This window comes from Oncorhynchus nerka, linkage group LG3 (genome assembly GCF_034236695.1).
Source record: "Oncorhynchus nerka isolate Pitt River linkage group LG3, Oner_Uvic_2.0, whole genome shotgun sequence".
In the NCBI taxonomy this organism is placed as follows: Eukaryota; Metazoa; Chordata; class Actinopteri; order Salmoniformes; family Salmonidae; genus Oncorhynchus; species Oncorhynchus nerka.
The window spans coordinates 17019796-17026636 of record NC_088398.1 but is presented as its reverse complement, the minus strand read 5'-3'; positions in this window follow the sequence as shown (position 1 = coordinate 17026636).

The window sequence follows — 6841 nt, the reverse complement described above, 5'->3', positions numbered from 1 at the left end:
ATTGGACATGTGGAAAATAAAAGGGGCGATCCTACAAGATATTGTCCGACATAAGGATAATTTACTAATCTTACCTGTCATTGTTTAGATATGCAGCAATATTGATATATGGGCAGAGCCATGTATCAATAGGGGGGATAGGTTAGGACACTTTGTGGCCTATTGGATAATAAACTAAAACATTTTTTATTTTTATAATAGATAAATATAGCAAATGGGTAGAAGCGTTCCCAAGGTACTTGGCGGACACGATTATGGTAACTAAAATATTAGGTGAAGATATTATCCCTAGAGTTGGTGTACTAGGATCTATTTCTTTAAATAATGGATGACAGTTTAGCTAATCAGGTAGATCAAATAGAAGGCCAGAGTTAAGGACCAGAACAGGTACACATAGAAGTTGAAGATATACTAGCAGAACACATGAGAAGACTGTTTGTTAACCTCTCTGGGATATGTGGGACGGTAGCGTCCCACCTGGCCAACATCTAGTGAAAATGCAGAGCGCTAAATTACTGTAAAAATTCAACTTTGATGAAATCACACATTCAATATACCAAATTAAAGCAACACTTGTTGTGAATCCAGGCAATGTGTCAGATTTCAAAAATGCTTTACGGCGAAAGCAAACAATGCTATTATCTGTGGATAGCACCCCAGTAAACAAAGAGAGAAACGCATATTTCAACCCTGCAGGAGCGACACAAAACGCAGAAATAAAAATATAATTCTTACCTTACCTTTGACGAGCTTCTTCTGTTGGCACTCCAATATGTCCCATAAACATCACAAATGGTACATTTGTTCGATTAATTCTGTCGATATATATCCAAAATGTCCATTTATTTGGCGCGTTTGATATAGAAAGACACCCATTCCAACTTGCGCAACGTGACTACAAAATATCTCAAAAGTTACATGTAAGCATTGTCCAAACATTTCAAACTACTTTTGTAATACAACTTTAGGTATTTTTTTATGTAAATAATCAATAAAATTGAAGACGGGATGATCTGTGTTCAATACAGGAGGAAAACAAAGTGGAGCGTGCTTTCAGGTCACGCACCTCTAACAAAGAGTACACTTCCCTCGTGCCTCATTCTGAACAGTGTTACTTCTTCATTTCTCAAAGGAAAAACTTAAACCAATTTCTAAAGACTGTTGACATCCCGTGGAAGCGGTAAGAACTGCAAAAAGGTCCCTTAGAAATCTGGATTCCCAATGAAAGTCTATTGAAAAGAGAGTGACCTCAAAAAAAAAATCTGAATGGTTTGTCCTTGGTGTTTCGCCTGCCAGATAAGTTCTGTTATACTCACAGACATGATTCAAACAGTTTTAGAAACTTCAGAGTGTTTTCTATTCAGATCTACTAATAATCTGCACATCTTATCTTCAGGGGATGAGTAGCAGGCAGTTGAATTTGGGCATGCTTTTCAGCCAAAATTCCGAATGCTGCCCACTATCCTAGAGAAGTTAACCAAACCCGTATGTCCAAGATTTTGTGTCCTACAGGTGAATTACAGGAGAAGGTGATTCACTCAATCCAACCAGGAGACGGGGTATGAATCCAGTCCCTGAGGAGAATATACTGGAAGCAGTCCCATTGGGAAGGCCCATACCAGGTTCTGTTAAAACCATCGCCTTTGCCATTAGAATAGTTGAGAGAGTCACTTGGGTCCACATTACGTGGTACCTTGCAGACCGACTAAGGGCAGGAGAGGGTTGGCGTTTTTCGGGAAGAGTAGGGGCTCTGAGCTGCATCATAGTCTTGGTAACCTTTCTGATACATCCATATCCACCACCTGCCTGTACTAATTATATGACGCCATTGTCATTGATAAAAATTAAAAGACAAACTAGAGAATAAGGAGTCAAAGAAGATCAAGATGTTGGATTTAAGGTAAACATTAAACAATTCCCTAGGAAAGCAAATAACTCTACAGGGATTGGGTTGGCCAGATTGAAGTACTCGGCCAACCTACCTCGGTTCACTTTAACTCCTGATGAGTACCAGTGTTATAGATACAAGAATGGCACTGAGAATTTAGATGATTTTAATGGCTGAAAGGTAATCATTAATGTGACTGACTTAGGTTTGGAAGTACAGGAGACAATTCATAATCTCACAGTACCTACAGTGGGGCAAAAAAGTATTTAGTCAGCCACCAATTGTGCAAGTTCTTAAAAAGATGAGAGAGGCCTGTAATTTATCATAGGTACACTTCAACTATGACAGACAAAATGAAAAACAAATCCAGAAAATCACATTGTAGGATTTTTAATGAATTTATTTGCAAATTATGGTGGAAAATAATTATTTGGTCACCTACAAACAAGCAAGATTTCTGGCTCTCAGAGACCTGTAACTTATTCTTTAAGAGGCTCCTCTGTCCTCCACTCGTTACCTGTATTAATGGCACCTGTTTGAATTTGTTATCAGTATAAAAGACACCTGTCCACAACCTCAAACAGTAACACTTCAAACTCCACTATGGCCAAGACCAAAGAGCTGTCAAAGGACACCAGAAACAAAATTGTAGACCTGCACCAGGCTGGGAAGACTGAATCTGCAATAGGTAATAAGCAGCTTGGTTTGAAGAAATCAACTGTGGGAGCAATTATTAGGAAATGGAAGACATACAAGACCACTGATAATCTCCCTTGATCTGGGGCTCCATGCAAGATCTCACCCCGTGGGGTCAAAATGATCACAAGAACGATGAGCAAAAATCCCAGAACCACACGGGGGGACCTAGTGAATGACCTGCAGAGAGCTGGGACCAAAGTAACAAAGCCTACCATCAGTAACACACTACGCCGCCAGGGACTCAAATCCTGCAGTGCCAGACGTGTCCCCCTGCTTAAGCCAGTATATGTCCAGACCCGTCTGAAGTTTGCTAGAGAGCATTTGGATGATACAGAAGAAGATTGGGAGAATGTCATATGGTCAGATGAAACAAAAATAGAACTTTTGGTAAAAACTCAACTGGAGGACAAAGAATGCTGAGTTGCATCCAAAGAATGATGTGAAGCATGGGGGTGGAAACATCATTCTTCGGGGCTGTTTTTCTGCAAAGGGACCAGGACGACTGATCTGTGTAAAGGAAAGAATGAATGGGGCCATGTATCGTGAGATTTTGAGTGAAAACCTCTTTCCATCAGCAAGGGCATTGAAGATGAAACGTGGCTGGGTCTTTCAGCATGACAATGATCCCAAACACACCGCCTGGGCAACGAAGGAGTGGCTTCGTAAGAAGCATTTCAAGGTCATGGAGTGGCCTAGCCAGTCTCCAGATCTCAACCCCATAGAAAATCTTTGGAGGGAGTTGAAAGTCCGTGTTGCCAAGCAACAGCCCCAAAACATCACAGCTCTAGAGGAGATCTGCATGGAGGAATGGGCCAAAATACCAGCAACAGTGTGAAAACCTTGTGTAGACTTACAGAAAACGTTTGACCTCTGTCATTGCCAACAAAGGGTATATAACAAAGTATTGAGATAAACTTTTGTTATTGACCAAATACTTACTTTTCACCATAATTTGCAAATAAATTCATTAAAAATCCTACAATGTGATTTTCTGGATTTTTTCTCATTTTGTCTGTCCTAGTTGAAGTGTACCTATGATGAAAATTACAGGCCTCTCTCATCTTTTTAAGTGGGAGAACTTGCACAATTAGTGGCTGACTAAATACTTTTTTGCCCCACTGTACATGTATTCGTTTGAATTATTCTTGTATGCCATTTATGTTTCCATATAGTATTTGAGGTATCAGTGTGTATTATTTAGTCATTAAGGCTGGATTGTAAATGGAATTGATATGTTTAAATTAATGATCCGAATATTCCACCCTGAAACCATATGATTGTATGAAATTGATTAGGATCATAAAATTATTATTAATGATGTGTGTAGTTTTAGTGAGTAAAATTATAATAAATGGTGTGTAGTTTTAGTCAGAATTAAGGTAAAACAATATATCTGTACAATATAGCTTTATAGTATCTTAAACACAGACTGTCTGAGCAAAATTCGGTGCTGACCTTGCTAGGGGCCTCTGAGAGATTTGGGAGAGGGTAGTGCGTACTCCCTAATCTTGAGGGAGGTCAGGGAGTGCTTCTCACGGTCCCTAATCTTTCCCGGCTGGGTATTGATACAGTATGTGCGTAGGATACATACTGTTCGTGTGTATGTATGTGCGTAGGATACCTTCTGTTTGTGTGCAAAAGAATGTGCGTAAGGAGCTAGTATAAAATGAATGGTTTTGTACAACGAACCAGCACTCTCGTGAATAAACATTTTGACTATTTAGCTGGGCCTCCGTCTGTTACATTTCAACCAGTATCTTACAAATTCTGGGTTGCAGAACGAGTAGTTAAATTGAATTGGGTTATGAACATTGAGAACATAATTCTCGTAACAGAAGTTAAGGAAGTTAAGTGGTGTGTGAGTTTGTGTGTGTGTGTGTGTGTGTAGAGGTGTGTTTTAAACCCTGCAGGAAGATGAGAAGAGAGGAAGTGAGGTGTTTAGCTCTGAAGTGGGGCAGTTTTAATCACGGGGAGCGGAATCCTGCATGCCCTGCTTTGCCATCGATTATTGATGCCTGCCGCAGCCAGACTGATGAATCATTCAGCCACTAGATAGGCCTGGGAATTATCCTCCTCCACGGACGACGACACTCATCTACATAAATCACAAGCTTCTGATACACACACACATTCTCCGTTGCCTGAGAAGTAAGTAACTAGAGCTGCTAAACTGAAGTGAACTTAAAACATGCATACTGTGGGTCTTTTGTGTGTGTGTGTGTGTGTGTGTGTGTGTGTGTGTATGTGTGTGTGTGTGTGTGTGTGTGTGGACATTATTTGCTCCTGTAAAAGCATTAAGCTACATTGATTACCTGTTGTACTGGACAGCTACACTGAATAATATAGAGCTGGCGGGATTTCCCATGCATCGCCAGGACAGAGAAGCTACGTCTGGTAAGACAAGGGAGGGTGGTGTTTGTCTATTTGTCTATAACAGCTGGTGCACAATGTCTAATATTAAAGAAGTTTCGAGGTATTGCTCGCCTGAGGTAGAGTACCTTATGATAAGCTATAGACCACACTGTCTACCAAGAGAGTTCTCATCTATATTATTCATAGCCATCTATTTACCACCACAAACCGATGCTGGCACTAAGACCGCACTCAACCAACCGGATTAGGCCATAAACAAACAAGAAAATCCTAATCAAGAAGTGGCGTTCCTAGTGACCTAGGACTTTAATGCAGACAAACTTAAATCTGTTTTACCTCATTTCTACCAGCAAGTCACATGTACAACCAGAGTAAAATAATCTCTAGACCACCTTTACTCCACACACAGAGATGCATACAAAGCTCTCCCTCCTCCCTCCATTTGGCAAATCTGACCATAATTCTACTAACCTCCTGATTCCTGCTTATAAGCAAAAACTAAAGCAGGAAGTACCAGTAACTCGCTCAATACAGAATTGGTAAGAGGACACGGATGCTATGCTACAGGACTGTTTTTCTACTGTAGCACAGACTGGAATATGTTCCAGGATTCATCCAATGGTATTGAGGAGTATACCTGCTCAGTCATCGGCTTCATCAATAAGTGCATTGACTACATCGTCCCCACAGTGACCGTACGTACATATCCCAACCAGGAAGCCATGGATTACAGGCAAAATCCGCATCGAGTTTAAGGCTAGAGCTGCCAACTTTACAAGGAGCAGGACACTAATCCAGACGCTTATAAGAAATCCCGCTACGCCCTCAGACAAACCATCAAACAGGCAAAGCGTCAATACAGGATTAAGATGGAATCCTACTACACCGGCTCTGACGCTCGTCGGATGTGGCACAGCTTGAAAACTATTATGGACTACAAAGGTAAACCCAGCCGCAAGCTGCCCAGTGAAGCGAGCCTACCAGACGAGCTAAATGCCTTTTATGCTCGTTTTGAGGCAAGCAACACTGAAGTATGCATGAGAGCATCAGCTGTTCCAGACGACTGTGTGATAACGCTCTCGGTAGCCGATGTGAGAAAGACCTTTAAACAGGTCAACATTCACAAAGCCACAGGGCCAGACGGATTACCAGGATGTGTACTCCAAGCATGCATGGACCAACTGGCAAGTTTCTTCTCTGACATTTTCAACCTGTCCCTGACCGAGTCTGTAATACCTACATGTTTCAAGCAGACCACCATAGTCACTATGCCCAAGGAATCAAAGGTAACTTGCCTAAATGAATGTCGGTAGCCATGAAGTGCTTTGAAAGGCTGGTCATGGCTCACATCAACAGCATCAATTTGCATACCGCCCCAACAGATCCACAGATGACGCAATTTCAATTGCACTCCACACTGCCCTTTCCCACCTGGACAAAAGGAACACCTATGTGAGAATGCTGTTCATTGCCTACAGCTCAGCGTTCAAAACCATAGTGCCCAAAAAGCTCATCACTAAGTTAAGGTCCCTGTGGCTAAACACCTCCCTCTGCAACTGATCCTGGACTTCCTGATGGGCCATCCCCAGGTGGTAAGGGTAGGCAATAACACATCTGCCACGCTTATCCTCAACACTGGGGCCCCTCAGAGGTGCGTGCATAGTCCTCTCCTGTACTCCCTGTTCACCCAGGACTGTGTGGCCAAACATGACTCCAACACCATCATTAAGTTTAGCCAGCTGCATACCACCCTGCATACCACTGCTGGCTTGCTTCTGAAGCTAAGCAGGGTTGGTCCTGGTCAGTTCCTGGATGGGAGACCAGATGCTGCTGGAAGTGGTGTTGGAGGGCCAGTAGGAGGCACTCTTTCCTCTGGTCTAA